The sequence below is a fragment of the Anser anser genome, assembly GCF_964211835.1.
Source record: "Anser anser genome assembly, chromosome: 1".
NCBI lineage: Eukaryota > Metazoa > Chordata > Aves > Anseriformes > Anatidae > Anser > Anser anser.
Genome location: NC_139720.1, coordinates 78,197,436 through 78,213,880, shown reverse-complemented (window position 1 = coordinate 78,213,880; position 16,445 = coordinate 78,197,436). Strand labels below are relative to the sequence as shown.

Below are 16,445 nucleotides of genomic sequence, written 5' to 3'. Positions count from 1 at the left end.
TGCACTCTCTGGACTCACTGCAGTGCATCCCCAGTGGCGCCAGTGCACTCTCTGGACTCACTGCACTGCATCCCCAGTGGTGCCAGTGCACTCTCTGCACTCACTGCACTGCATTCCCAGTGGTGCCAGTGAAGTCTCTGGACTCACTGCACTGCATCCCCAGTGGTGCCAGTGCACTCTCTGGACTCACTGCACTGCATCCCCAGTGGTGCCAGTGCACTCTCTGGACTCACTGCACTGCATCCCCAGTGGTGCCAGTGCACTCTGTGGACTCACTGCACTGCATCCCCAGTGGTGCCAGTGCACTCTCTCGAGTCACTGCACTACATCCCCAGTAGTGCCAGTGCACTTCACTGGACTCACTGTACTGCATCATCGGTGGTGCCAGTGCACTCTCTGGACTCACTGCACTGCATCCCCAGTGGTGCCAGTGTACTCTCTGGACTCACTGCACTGCAGGCCCAGTGGTACCAGTGCACTCACTGGACTCACTGTACTGCATCACCAGTGGTGCCAGTGCACTCTCTGGACTCACTGCACTGCATCCCCAGTGGTTCCAGTGCATTCACTGGACTCACTGTACTGCATCTCCAGTGGTGCCAGTGCACTCTCTGGACTCACTGCACTGCATCCCCAGTGGTGCCAGTGCACTCTCTGGACTCACTGCACTGCATCCCCAGTGGTGCCAGTGAGCTCTCTGGACTCACTGCACTGCATCCCCAGTGGTGCCAGTGTACTCACAGGATTCACTGCACTGCATCCCCAGTGGTGCTAGTGCAGTCTTTGGACTCACTGCAGTGCATCTCCAGTGGTGCCAGTGCACTCTCTGGACTCACTGAAGTGCATTCTCATTGGTGCCCGTGCACTCTCTGGGCTCACTGAAGTGCATCCCCAGTGGTGCCAGTACACTCACTGGACTCACTGCACTGCATCCCCAGTGGTGCCAGTGCACTCTCTGGACTCACTGCACTGCATCCCCAGTGGTGCCAGTGCACTCTCTGGACTCACTGTAGTGCATCCCCAGTGGTGCCAGTGCACTCTCTGGACTCACTGCAGTGCATCCCCAGTGGTGCCAGTGCACTCTCTGCACTCACTTAACTGCATCCCCAGTGGTGCCAGTGCACTCTCTGGACTCACTGCACTGCATCCCCAGTGGTGCCAGTGAAGTCTTTGGACTCACTGCACTGCATCCCCAGTGGTGCCAGTGCACTCTCTGGACTCACTGCAGTGCATCCCCAGTGGTGCCAGTGCACTCTCTGGACTCACTGCACTGCATCCCCAGTGGTGCCAGTGCACTCTCTGGACTCACTGTACTGCATCCCCACTGGTGCCAGTGCACTATGTGGACTCACTGTACTGCATCCCCAGTGGTGACAGTGCACTCTCTGGACTAACTGCAGTGCATCCCCAGTGGTGCCAGTGCACTCTCTGGACTCACTGCACTGCATCCCCAGTGGTGCCAGTGCACTCTCTGGTCTCACTGCAGTGCATCCCCAGTGGTGCCAGTGCGCTCTCTGGTCTCACTGCAGTGCATCCCCAGTGGTGCCAGTGCACTTTCTGGACTCACTGCAGTGCATCCCCAGTGGTGTCAGTGCACTCTCTGGACTCACTGTACTGCACCCCCAGTGGTGCCAGTGCACTCACTGGACTGACTGCACTGCATCCCCAGTGGTGCCAGTGCGCTCTCTGGAGTCACAGCACTGCATCCCCAGTGGTGCCAGTGCACTCACTGGACTCACTGCACTGCATCACAGGTGGTGCCAGTGCACTCTCTGGACTCACTGCAGTGAATCCCCGGTGGTGCCAGTGTACTCTCTGCAGTCACTGCACTGCATCCCCAGTGGTGCCAGTGCACTCTCTGGACTAACTGGACTGCATCCCCAGTGGTGCCAGTGCACTCTCTGGACTCACTGCACTGCATCCCCAGTGGTGCCAGTGTACTCTCTGGACTCACTGCAGTGCATCCCCAGTGGTGCCAGAGCACTCTCTGGACTCACTGCACTGCATCCCCAGTGGTGCCAGTGCACTCTCTGGACTCACTGCAGTGCATCCCCAGTGGTGCCAGTGCACTCTCTGGACTCACTGCACTGCATTCCCAGTTGTGCCAGTGCACTCTCTGGACTCAATGCACTGCATCCCCAGTGGAGCCAGTGCACTCTCTGGACTCACTGCACTGCATCCCCAGTGGTGCCAGTGCAATCTCTGGACTCACTGTAGTGCATCCCCAGTGGTGCCAGTGCACTCTCTGGACTCACTGCAGTGCAACCCCAGTGGTGCCAGTGCACTCTCTGGACTCACTGTACTGCATCACCAGTGGTGCCAGTGCACTCTCTGGACTCACTGCAGTGCATCCCCAGTGGTGCCAGTGCACTCTCTGGACTCACTGCACTGCAGCCCCGGTGGTGCCAGTGCAATCTCTGGACTCACTGCACTGCATCCCCAGTGGTGCCAGTGCACTCTCTGGACTCACTGCACTGCATCCCCAGTTTTGCCAGTGAAGTCTTTGGACTCACTGCACTGCATCCCCAGTGGTGCCAGTGCACTCTCTGGAGTCACTGAAGTGCATCCCCAGTGGTGCCAGTGCACTCTCTGGACTCACTGCACTGCATGCCCAGTGGTGCCAGTGCATTCTGTGGACTCACTGCACTGCATCCCCAGTGGTGACAGTGCACTCTCTGGACTCACTGCAGTGCATCCCCAGTGGTGCCAGTGCACTCTCTGGACTCACTGCACTGCATCCCCAGTGGTGCCAGTGCACTCTCTGGACTCACTGCACTGCATCCCCAGTGGTGCAAGTGCAATCTCTGGACTCACTGCACTGCATCCCCAGTGGTGTCAGTGCACTCTCTGGACTCACTGAAATGCATCCCCAGTTGTGCCAGTGCACTCTCTGGACTCAATGCACTGCATCCCCAGTGGTGCCAGTGCACTCTCTGGACTTCAATCTTTGGTTTACAAGACCAATGTTTTTATAAACTATTAGAGTATTTAGCAGTTGAGTATTTTGTTTTCTAGGGCGCTTGCGGCGGGGAGGAGAAATAGGAGGATAGTGAAGTAGGCGATTGAAGCGAGTTGGCCGATGATGATGAATGGGTGTTCGACGGGTTGGCTTCCTACTCATGTTAGGACGAGGAGGTCGGCGACTAGTACTCAGAATAGGAGCTGGGAGAGTGGTCGGAATGTTATTGCTCGTTGTTTTGATTTGTGCAGGAATGGGATTAGGAATAGGATCAGTACGGAGGCGGCCAGTGCTAATACGCCTCCTAGTTTATTTGGGATTGAACGTAGGATGGCGTAGGCGAATAGGAAGTATCATTCTGGCTTGATGTGTGGTGGGGTTACTAGCGGGTTTGCTGGGGTGAAGTTTTCTGGGTCTCCCAGGAGGTTAACCGCTCATGCTTCTTTCTTATGAGACGTTAGTAAACCAATTACATAGCCTTGTCAAGACTAAATCACAGGTAAAAATCCTGTACATCTCATGTGGCCAACCACTCCCAACTAGGATTCCAAGACGCCTCATCACCCATCATAGAAGAACTCGTTGAATTCCACGACCACGCCCTAATCGTTGCCCTAGCTATCTGCAGCCTAGTTCTCTACCTTTTAGCCCACATACTAACAGAAAAACTCTCGTCCAATGCTGTAGACGCCCAAGAAGTAGAGCTGATCTGGACAATCCTACCTGCTATCGTCCTGGTACTCCTCGCCCTCCCATCCCTACAAATCCTCTACATAATGGACGAAATCGACGAACCAGACCTCACCCTAAAAGCCATCGGCCACCAATGATACTGAAGCTACGAATACACAGACTTCAAAGACCTATCATTCGACTCCTACATAGTGCCCACCCCAGACTTACCCAACGGCCACTTCCGACTGCTAGAAGTTGACCACCGCGTAGTTATCCCAATAGAATCCCCCATCCGCGTGATCATTACTGCAGGAGACGTACTCCACTCCTGAGCAGTCCCAACGCTCGGAGTTAAAACAGACGCAATCCCAGGCCGACTAAACCAAACTTCATTCATTACCACCCGGCCTGGGATTTTTTACGGACAATGCTCAGAAATTTGCGGGGCTAATCACAGCTACATACCCATTGTAGTAGAATCAACCCCACTCCCACATTTCGAGGCCTGATCGTCCCTTCTATCATCATCCTAATCATTAAGAAGCTATGCAACAGCACTAGCCTTTTAAGCTAGCCAAAGAGGGACTTCCCCCTCCTTAATGATATGCCACAGCTTAACCCCGCACCATGATTTTCAATCATAATTATAACCTGATTAACCCTAGCACTCCTCATCCAACCAAAACTACTAGCCTTCACCACAACCAAACCCCATCAAATAAGACCTCCCTCACTACCAAACCCACACCATGATCCTGACCATGAACCTAAGCTTCTTTGACCAATTTTCCAGCCCCAATCTATTTGGCATCCCCTTAATCCTACTATCCCTACTCTTCCCAGCCCTACTATTCCCGTCCCCAAACAACCGATGAATCAACAACCGCCTTTCTACTATCCAAACATGACTCCTTCACCTAATCACAAAACAACTAATAGTCCCACTCAACAAAAATGGCCACAAATGAGCCATAATATTTACATCCCTAATAATCATACTTCTTACAATCAACCTTCTAGGCCTCCTTCCATATACATTCACCCCAACCACCCAACTATCTATGAACATAGCCCTAGCCTTCCCACTATGGCTCGCCACACTACTAACAGGCATGTTTAACCATGTACGTGCCCCAGGGCCGGCTTAAAGTAGGCTCTATTGTCCCACTTTACTGCTAAATCCGCCTTCCAGAAGTGGTTTCACGCTTCTTTCCGTGTGCCCTATGAATAGGGAATGTAGCCCATTTCTTCCACTCCATAGGCTATACCTTGACCTGTCTTATTAGCGGGGTGCTATTGTGTCCACTGTTGTGCTCTCATTCGAGGTGGGCTGGCGACGGCGGTATGTAGGCTGTGTTGGCAAGGGGTGGTTGGGTTAATCGGGGATTATCGATTGTAGAACAGGCTCCTCTAGGTGGGTTTGGGGCACCGCCAAGTCCTTAGAGTTTTAAGCGTTTGTGCTCGTAGTTCTCTGGCGGATACTTCGGTAAAGTAAGTATCAAGATTTAGGGCCAGGCATAGTGGGGTATCTAATCCCAGTTTGGGCCCTGGCTTTCGTGGGTTTAAATCAGTCGTTAGTTCCTAAGATCATCTTAATGGTGTGTTTAGGTGCATCTTGGGCTTATGACAGCTTAGTTGCATTTTGATCTTAGTTAGCTAGGATAGGCATTTTACCACTCTTTACGCCGTGTCAATAGGACGGTTGATTTGGGTTTCTTGTATGACCGCGGTGGCTGGCACAAGATTTACCAACCCTTGAAGTTAGGCTGTTGCTATAACTAAGTCAAGTTTGCACTCATTGCTTAATGTTAATTACTGCTGAATACCCGTGGGGGCGTGGCTTAGCGAGGCGTCTTGGGCTACTACTTGGGTGTGCCTGATACCCGCTCCTCAAGGCCTGTATGGGGGTAGGTGGTCGAGGGCGTTTACACTGGGGCGCGGAAACTTGCATGTATATATTTAGCAAAAACCAACCGTAAGGTTAGGACTAAGTCTTTTGTCCGCAGGCATGTTTTATGCCATCTTGGCAACTTCAGTGCCATGCTTTGTGTTAAGCTATGTGGACGGGGGTGTGGTTAGCTGATAGTTGAGTGGTGAGTGAGAGTGAAGTATATGAAATTATTGCTTGTGTTTACTATTTTTAGTACTGGAGTTTCTCTAAGTCCTAGGACTAGGAGGAAATGGTGTTTCATAGTGTGTAGGCGTCGGGATAGTCCGAGTATCGTCGGGGTATTCCTGCTAGGCCTAGGAAGTGCTGGGGGAAGAACGTTAGGTTTACTCCTGTAAATATTACCCCGAAGTGGGCTTTTGCTCATGTTTGGTGTAGGGTAAACCCAGTGAGTAGTGGGAATCAGTGAGTAAATCCTGCTAGAATGGCAAAGACGGCGCCTATGGATAGGACGTAGTGGAAGTGGGCAACTACGTAGTACGTGTCGTGCAGGGCGATGTCTAGGGAAGAGTTTGCAAGAACGATTCCTGTTAATCCTCCGATGGTAAATAGGAAGATAAATCCTAGAGCTCATAGTATTGGGGGGGGTCTCATTTGATTGTTCCTCCGTGCAGGGTGGCTAGTCAGCTAAATACTTTGATTCCGGTAGGGATGGCAATGATTATAGTGGCTGATGTAAAGTAGGCTCGGGTATCAACGTCTATTCCTACTGTAAACATGTGGTGAGCTCAGACGATGAATCCTAGGAAGCCGATGGATAGTATGGCTCAGACTATTCCCATGTAGCCGAAGGGCTCCTTTTTGCCTGAGTAGTACGTGACTACGTGTGAGATGATTCCGAACCCCGGTAGGATCAGAATATAGACTTCTGGGTGTCCGAAGAATCAGAATAGGTGTTGGTACAGGATTGGGTCTCCTCCTCCAGCGGGGTCGAAGAATGTGGTGTTTAGGTTTCGATCAGTTAGTAATATTGTAATACCGGCGGCGAGTACGGGGAGTGATAGAAGGAGTAGGATGGCGGTAATTAGTACGGATCAGACAAATAGTGGGGTTTGGTATTGTGAGAGTGCGGGGGGTTTTATGTTGATGGCTGTGGTGATAAAGTTGATGGCCCCAAGGATGGAGGAGATACCGGCTAAGTGGAGTGAGAAGATAGCCAGGTCTACTGAAGCTCCGGCGTGGGCAAGGTCACCTGCTAGGGGAGGGTAGACAGTTCAGCCTGTGCCGGCGCCAGCTTCTACAGTGGATGAGGCTAGTAGGAGGAGGAATGATGGGGGGAGGAGTCAAAAGCTTATGTTGTTTATTCGCGGGAATGCTATGTCGGGGGCACCGATTATGAGGGGGACTAATCAGTTGCCGAATCCTCCGATCATGATGGGTATGACTATAAAGAAGCTTATTACAAAGGCGTGAGCGGTAACGATTACATTGTAAATTTGGTCGTCGCCTAGGAGAGTTCCTGGTTGTCCTAGTTCTGCGCGGATTAATAGGCTGAGTGCGGTGCCGACTATTCCTGCTCATGCCCCGAAGATGAGGTACAGGGTGCCAATATCCTTATGGTTAGTGGAAAATAGTCATCGGTTGATGAAGGTGACGGGTAAGATGGCTGAGTGTTGAAGCGTTAGGCTGTAGTCCTTTTTACAGAGGTTTAATTCCTCTTCTTATCGGCTCTGTAGTGAAATTCATGTTGAGTTGCAAGCTCATCGATGCGCACTAGGGTGCGTCAGGGTCTTTGTAGGCAGAAGCCAATTGGTTTAGGCATTTAGCTGTTAACTAGAGTTTTGTGGGATCGAAGCCCATCTGTCTAGGGAGGCTTTAGCTTAATTAAAGCGTCTGACTTGCATTCAGAAGATACAGGTTAATATTCTGTAAGTCTTAATGTGCAGAAACTAAGAGGGTTTAACTCTTATTTAAGGCTTTGAAGGCCTTCGGTTTGGGGTGTTATCCTAAGTTTCTAGACAATGGCATGTATTATTGGGGACAGGGGAAGTAAGAGGATTGATAGTGAGGCAAGGACCGCAGTAGGTGTGCTTGGGGCTTTGCTAGTGTATCATTGTTTTATGTGGTTAGAGGAGTTGGGGGGAAGGGTAATTGTTGAGTGGTATGCGAGGCGTAGGTAGAAGAAGAGGCTGAGCAGTGATAGCATGGCAATTGCCATGGCTGCTGGTGTTATTTCCTGTTTAGTTAGTTCTTGGATGATAAGTCACTTTGGTATAAAGCCTGTTAATGGGGGGAGGCCTGCTAGGGATAAAAGTACTAGTATTAGGGTGGCGTTTAGCACTGGGGTTTTTGTTCATGAGGTTGTGATCATGGATAGGTTAAGGGCTTTGATTTTGTTAAGGGCTAGGAATACGGCTGATGTTATGATTGTGTATAGGTAGAAGGTAAGTAAGGCCAATTTGGGGCTGTAAACTAGGATGATGGCGATTCAGCCTAAGTGGGAGATGGACGAGAAGGCTAGGATTTTGCGTGTTTGTGTTTGGTTCAGTCCTATTCAGCCTCCTAGTGCTGTTGAGGCTAGGGCCATGGCGGTGAGTAGAGCTGGGTCGAGGGATTTGGATGTTAGTAGGAGCAGGGTTAGTGGGGGGAATTTTATGAGGGTCGAGAGTAGCAGGGCTGTTATTAGTGGCGATCCTTGTAGTACTTCTGGGAATCAGAAGTGAAATGGCACTAGGCCCAGTTTAATAGCGATTGCTGCTGTCAGTAGTAGACAGGAGGTTGGGTGGTTTATTTGTGTGATGTCTCATTGGCCGGTGACTCAGGCATTGGTTATGCTAGAGAATAGGACCAGGGCGGAAGCAGCTGCTAGAGTTTTAAGCGTTTGTGCTCGTAGTTCTCTGGCGGATACTTCGGTAAAGTAAGTATCAAGATTTAGGGCCAGGCATAGTGGGGTATCTAATCCCAGTTTGGGCCCTGGCTTTCGTGGGTTTAAATCAGTCGTTAGTTCCTAAGATCATCTTAATGGTGTGTTTAGGTGCATCTTGGGCTTATGACAGCTCAGTTGCATTTTGATCTTAGTTAGCTAGGATAGGCATTTTACCACTCTTTACGCCGTGTCAATAGGACGGTTGATTTGGGTTTCTTGTATGACCGCGGTGGCTGGCACAAGATTTACCAACCCTTGAAGTTAGGCTGTTGCTATAACTAAGTCAAGTTTGCACTCATTGCTTAATGTTAATTACTGCTGAATACCCGTGGGGGCGTGGCTTAGCGAGGCGTCTTGGGCTACTACTTGGGTGTGCCTGATACCCGCTCCTCAAGGCCTGTATGGGGGTAGGTGGTCGAGGGCGTTTACACTGGGGCGCGGATACTTGCATGTATATATTTAGCAAAAACCAACCGTAAGGTTAGGACTAAGTCTTTTGTCCGCAGGCATGTTTTATGCCATCTTGGCAACTTCAGTGCCATGCTTTGTGTTAAGCTATGTGGACGGGGGTGTGGTTAGCTGATAGTTGAGTGGTGAGTGAGAGTGAAGTATATGAAATTATTGCTTGTGTTTACTATTTTTAGTACTGGAGTTTCTCTAATAAGTTTAAGTTATTTTGTATGTGTTTGTGTGTATATATACATTGTTCCGATGATGTCATGGAAGGGATGATTAATGGAGTTTTAGAGGTAGTTTGCTGGGATTGGGCGATGAAGGTTTATGCTACATGGTGGTTAGCGAAAGTTTACTGGTTTAGTTTGTGAAGCGCAGGGGTTGCGCTTAATGATTTGTTGTTTTGTGCTATGTCCAACGAGCATTCATCCAATAGCCCCATTTAACCCGGAGGGTGGAGGTAACATTAACTGAATGTGGTCAAAGTGCATCAGTGTCAGGATGATTCCCCATATACGCCAACCGTCTCATCGAGGGACCCTTGAAATATAGGATAGGCCGTGAGGCAGGTGTGTCCAGGCTTAGATTGTGGGACCCCCGAGATCACTGGGAATAGCCACCTGTGAGGTAACCCCGGAAAAAATAAGAGGAACCAGAGGCGCCAAAAAGCTGGAACATGCCGTGATTACGCATTGAGAAGGTGAAAGTACTCACAGATGCCACTTTGAAGGGCAAGGAGGGGTGAGTGAACCCAATGGATGGCCCTGACCGAGGAACCAGAGGCGCAAAAATGTGAGGAGGGCGAGGGGTTTAGGGGGAACGTATGGGCCTGAAGCTAGTCATACCGGACATTATGTGCAACGGGTTGCTGATTTCACGTGAGGAGTACGATTAATAAATCCGTCTGATACGAACTGCATGAGATATGTGGTGGAGAGTTGTTGTTGGAGCATGTCCTGTGAGCATTCATTAAAATGGGGTCTTGTTATGCGCTTGAGTGGAGTTGTATTGGGTGTTGTGGGGTATGGTCCTAGAACATTCATGCCGGGTGGTTTGGTAGGAGTGTGTTTAAGGGTTTAATGGCCGTGTACATGTATGGGTTTAGCACCTGCTTATAAGATAGTCCGTATATAATGTATATTACTGGTACTATAGTATGTATGTATATGGGGTATATAAATTTATGCACGAATATGCATAACCAAATACCCCCGCCTCGGGGGGGGAGGGGGGGGGGGTTAAGCATAATGGCATAGATGGGGTAGAATTATTGGGGGCTTGCGGTTAGTTCCTGTAGTTGAGAACAATGGCGGCTTTTCGAGCCGCAGGCCTCGGGTAGTGTCCGGGCAGGAATAATGACTTATTTTATGTTTTTTTTAGGGATTTGCTTTGCGGTGGGTGTTTTGGGTGTGGCGTCGAATCCTTCGCCGTATTATGGGGTTGTTGGTTTGGTGTTAGCGTCTGTGGCGGGGTGCGGGTGGTTGCTGGGCCTTGGGGTTTCGTTCGTGGCTTTAGTGCTGTTTATGGTGTATTTGGGGGGTATGCTGGTGGTGTTTGTTTATTCAGTAGCTTTAGCAGCGGAGCCTTTCCCTGGGGCTTGGGGGGATTGACGGGTGATTGGATGTGCAGTAGCGTTTGTGGCAATTGTTTTTGGGGGGTTGGTGTTTGGGGGGTTTATGGGGGCTTGGAAGTTCGGGGTTTCTACTGTGAATAATGTTGGGGTGTTTGTTGTTCGGTCGGATTTTAGTGGAGTTTCCATGTTTTATTCACATGGGGCAGGGATGTTTTTAGTGGCGGGTTGGGGGCTGTTGTTGACTTTGTTTGTTGTATTGGAGCTTGTGCGGGGGTTGTCGCGGGGTGCTATTCGGGCGGTTTAGGGGTTAGGGTCAGAGAATAGTTTATTGAAAATGCCAGCTTTGGGAGCTGGAGATAAAGGTTTGAGTCCTTTTTTTCTGAGTTTGGGGTACTCTAAGAAGTGGTAAGTCTTCAATCTTTGGTTTACAAGACCAATGTTTTTATAAACTATTAGAGTATTTAGCAGTTGAGTATTTTGTTTTCTAGGGCGCTTGCGGCGGGGAGGAGAAATAGGAGGATAGTGAAGTAGGCGATTGAAGCGAGTTGGCCGATGATGATGAATGGGTGTTCGACGGGTTGGCTTCCTACTCATGTTAGGACGAGGAGGTCGGCGACTAGTACTCAGAATAGGAGCTGGGAGAGTGGTCGGAATGTTATTGCTCGTTGTTTTGATTTGTGCAGGAATGGGATTAGGAATAGGATCAGTACGGAGGCGGCCAGTGCTAATACGCCTCCTAGTTTATTTGGGATTGAACGTAGGATGGCGTAGGCGAATAGGAAGTATCATTCTGGCTTGATGTGTGGTGGGGTTACTAGCGGGTTTGCTGGGGTGAAGTTTTCTGGGTCTCCCAGGAGGTTAACCGCTCATGCTTCTTTCTTATGAGACGTTAGTAAACCAATTACATAGCCTTGTCAAGACTAAATCACAGGTAAAAATCCTGTACATCTCATGTGGCCAACCACTCCCAACTAGGATTCCAAGACGCCTCATCACCCATCATAGAAGAACTCGTTGAATTCCACGACCACGCCCTAATCGTTGCCCTAGCTATCTGCAGCCTAGTTCTCTACCTTTTAGCCCACATACTAACAGAAAAACTCTCGTCCAATGCTGTAGACGTCCAAGAAGTAGAGCTGATCTGGACAATCCTACCTGCTATCGTCCTGGTACTCCTCGCCCTCCCATCCCTACAAATCCTCTACATAATGGACGAAATCGACGAACCAGACCTCACCCTAAAAGCCATCGGCCACCAATGATACTGAAGCTACGAATACACAGACTTCAAAGACCTATCATTCGACTCCTACATAGTGCCCACCCCAGACTTACCCAACGGCCACTTCCGACTGCTAGAAGTTGACCACCGCGTAGTTATCCCAATAGAATCCCCCATCCGCGTGATCATTACTGCAGGAGACGTACTCCACTCCTGAGCAGTCCCAACGCTTGGAGTTAAAACAGACGCAATCCCAGGCCGACTAAACCAAACTTCATTCATTACCACCCGGCCTGGGATTTTTTACGGACAATGCTCAGAAATTTGCGGGGCTAATCACAGCTACATACCCATTGTAGTAGAATCAACCCCACTCCCACATTTCGAGGCCTGATCGTCCCTTCTATCATCATCCTAATCATTAAGAAGCTATGCAACAGCACTAGCCTTTTAAGCTAGCCAAAGAGGGACTTCCCCCTCCTTAATGATATGCCACAGCTTAACCCCGCACCATGATTTTCAATCATAATTATAACCTGATTAACCCTAGCACTCCTCATCCAACCAAAACTACTAGCCTTCACCACAACCAACCCCCCATCAAATAAGACCTCCCTCACTACCAAACCCACACCATGATCCTGACCATGAACCTAAGCTTCTTTGACCAATTTTCCAGCCCCAATCTATTTGGCATCCCCTTAATCCTACTATCCCTACTCTTCCCAGCCCTACTATTCCCGTCCCCAAACAACCGATGAATCAACAACCGCCTTTCTACTATCCAAACATGACTCCTTCACCTAATCACAAAACAACTAATAGTCCCACTCAACAAAAATGGCCACAAATGAGCCATAATATTTACATCCCTAATAATCATACTTCTTACAATCAACCTTCTAGGCCTCCTTCCATATACATTCACCCCAACCACCCAACTATCTATGAACATAGCCCTAGCCTTCCCACTATGGCTCGCCACACTACTAACAGGCCTACGAAACCAACCATCAGCCTCTTTAGCCCACCTATTACCCGAAGGTACCCCTACACCCCTAATCCCCGCACTAATCCTGATCGAAACAACCAGCCTACTAATCCGCCCCCTAGCCCTCGGAGTCCGCCTTACAGCCAACCTTACAGCAGGACACTTACTCATCCAACTCATCTCTACAGCCTCCATTGCATTAATACCCACCCTTCCTGCAGTATCCATCCTAACAATAATCATCCTACTACTCCTAACCATCCTAGAAGTAGCAGTAGCCATAATCCAGGCCTACGTCTTCGTGCTCCTTCTAAGCCTATACTTACAAGAAAACATCTAATGGCACACCAAGCACACTCATACCACATAGTTGACCCAAGCCCTTGACCAATCTTCGGGGCAGCCGCCGCCCTACTCACAACCTCAGGATTAATCATGTGATTCCACTACAACTCATCCATACTACTAACCCTAGGCCTCATCTCAATACTCCTAGTAATACTCCAATGATGACGAGACATTGTACGAGAAAGCACCTTCCAAGGCCATCACACTCCCACAGTCCAAAAAGGCCTACGATACGGCATAATCCTTTTCATCACATCCGAAGCATTCTTCTTCTTAGGGTTCTTCTGAGCGTTCTTCCACTCGAGCCTGGCCCCAACCCCAGAACTAGGAGGCCAATGACCCCCAACAGGAATTAAACCACTCAACCCGATAGAAGTCCCCCTACTAAACACAGCCATCCTACTAGCCTCAGGCGTTACCGTAACGTGAGCCCATCACAGCATCACAGAAGGAAACCGAAAACACGCCATCCACGCCCTAACCCTAACGATCCTCCTGGGATTCTACTTCACAGCCCTACAAGCAATAGAATACCACGAAGCCCCATTCTCAATCGCCGATAGCGTCTACGGATCTACCTTCTTCGTTGCCACTGGATTCCACGGACTCCACGTAATCATCGGATCCTCCTTCCTGACCGTCTGCCTCTTCCGACTGATCAAGTTCCACTTTACATCAGACCACCACTTCGGATTCGAGGCAGCAGCCTGATACTGACACTTCGTAGACGTCATCTGACTATTCCTCTACATAACCATCTACTGATGAGGATCTTGCTCTTCTAGTATATTAATTACAATTGACTTCCAATCTCTAGAATCTGGTATAAACCCAGAGGAGAGCAATGAACGCACTCATGTTCATATTCGCCCTATCATCAATCCTAAGCGCCGCCCTAACCGCATTAAACTTCTGACTCGCCCAAATAAACCCCGACTCAGAGAAACTCTCACCGTACGAATGTGGATTCGACCCACTTGGATCTGCTCGATTACCATTCTCAGTCCGATTCTTCCTCAGTAGCCATCCTGTTCGTCCTATTCGACCTAGAAATCGCCCTCCTACTCCCCCTGCCATGAGCCGTCCAACTCCAATCCCCCCTAATGACCCTCACCTGAACTGTAGTGATCCTCCTTCTCCTAACACTCGGACTGGCCTACGAGTGAATTCAAGGGGGCCTAGAATGAGCAGAATAACAGAAAGTTAGTCTAACCAAAAAGATAGCTGGTTTCGACCCAGCAGATTACAGCCAACCCTGTAACTTTCTTATGTCGCCCCTACATTTAAGCTTCTACTCAGCCTTCATTTTCAGCGGACTAGGACTAGCCTTCCACCGAACCCACCTAGTATCCGCCCTACTATGCCTTGAAAGCATAATATTATCGATATTCGTAGGCCTATCAATATGATCCATCGAAAACCAAGTCTCCTCATTCACCATGGTACCAATTCTCATGCTAACCTTCTCAGCGTGTGAGGCGGGCACAGGCCTGGCCATCCTAGTAGCCTCCACCCGCACACATGGCTCCGACCATCTACACAACCTAAACCTCCTGCAATGCTAAAAATCATCCTACCCACAATCATACTTCTTCCAACAGCCCTGCTGTCTCCACCAAAATTTCTATGGACTAACACCACCTTATACAGCCTCCTAATCGCTGCCCTAAGCCTACAGTGATTAATCCCAACCTACTACCCCTACAAATTTTTATCCAACTGAACAGGAATTGACCAAATCTCATCCCCCCTCCTAGTACTATCCTGCTGACTACTCCCACTCATAATCATAGCAAGCCAAAACCACCTGCAACAAGAACCCCTACAACGCAAACGAATCTTTATCTCAACCTTAGTCGCAGTCCAGCCATTCATCCTACTAGCCTTTTCCACCACAGAACTAGCACTATTTTACATCTCATTTGAAGCAACCCTCATTCCCACCCTAATCTTAATCACCCGATGGGGGAACCAACCAGAACGCCTAAGCGCTGGCATCTACCTGCTATTCTACACGCCAGTAAGCTCTCTACCCCTGCTAATCACAATCATACACCTATACGTGAAAATTGGCACCCTGCACCTGCCAACCCTACAACTAACCCACCCAACCCTATCCACCTCATGGACAGGAATACTATCAGGTCTAGCACTGCTCATAGCATTCATAGTAAAAGCCCCACTATACGGCCTACACCTCTGACTGCCAAAAGCCCACGTAGAAGCACCCATCGCAGGCTCAATACTCCTCGCCGCCCTACTACTAAAGCTAGGAGGATACGGAATTATACGAGTCACTCTATTTATGGGCCCACTGTCCAACCTCCTGCACTACCCCTTCCTAACCCTGGCCCTATGAGGCGCCCTAATGACTAGCTCAATCTGCCTACGACAGACAGACCTAAAATCACTAATCGCTTATTCATCCGTTAGCCACATAGGCCTAGTTATCGCCGCAGGAATAATCCAAACCCACTGATCATTCTCAGGGGCAATGATCCTAATAATTTCCCATGGACTAACTTCCTCCATACTATTCTGCCTAGCCAACACAAACTATGAACGTACGCACAGCCGAATTCTACTACTCACACGAGGCCTACAACCTCTCCTACCACTCATAGCTACCTGATGATTGCTGGCCAATCTAACAAACATAGCCTTACCCCCAACAACAAACCTCATAGCAGAGCTAACCATTATAATCACCTTATTCAACTGATCTGCCTTCACGATCATCCTAACAGGAATCGCAACCCTACTAACCGCCTCCTACACCTTATTCATACTACTAATGACCCAACGAGGCTCAATCCCCTCCCACATCACATCTATGCAAAACTCAACCACGCGAGAACACCTGCTCATAACACTCCACATTATCCCAATATTCCTCCTAATCCTCAAACCCGAACTGATCTCCGGAATCCCCTCATGCAAGTATAGTTTAAACCAAACATTAGACTGTGATTCTAAGAATAGAAGTTCAAACCTTCTTACCTGCCGAGGGGAGGGTTTAACCAACAAGAGCTGCTAACTCTTACATCTGAGCCTAAAACCTCAGCCCCCTTACTTTTAAAGGATAACAGCAATCCACTGGTCTTAGGAACCACCCATCTTGGTGCAAATCCAAGTAAAAGTAGTGAACCCCACACTACTAATCAACTCCCTCACACTACTCACGCTGACAATCCTCCTAACCCCAATCATCCTGCCATTTCTATTTAAAAACTTTAAAAACACCCCACAAGCCACCACCCGCGCTGTTAAAACCGCATTCCTAATTAGCCTAGCCCCTACAACCGCATTCATCTACTCGGGAGTAGAATCTGTCACCTGCCACTGGGAGTGAAAATTCATTATAAACTTTAAAATCCCCCTGAGCCTAAAAATAGACCAATACTCAATAA

At 49.1% G+C, this 16,445-nt stretch overlaps 2 long non-coding RNA genes across 2 annotated transcripts in view; one reads left to right on the top strand and one right to left on the bottom strand.

The window, feature by feature from the left end:
* Positions 1-16,445, bottom strand: part of LOC310896873 — a 230,999-nt gene that overhangs the window by 22,666 nt on the left and 191,888 nt on the right. The gene's annotated exons all lie outside the window — the stretch shown is intronic.
* The window catches only part of LOC310896868, a 368,699-nt gene continuing 355,230 nt past the window's right edge, over positions 2,977-16,445 (top strand). The window contains exon 1 of the long non-coding RNA XR_014581884.1: positions 2,977-3,384. This is a non-coding gene — a long non-coding RNA (uncharacterized lncRNA). The remainder of the gene's footprint in view (positions 3,385-16,445) is intronic.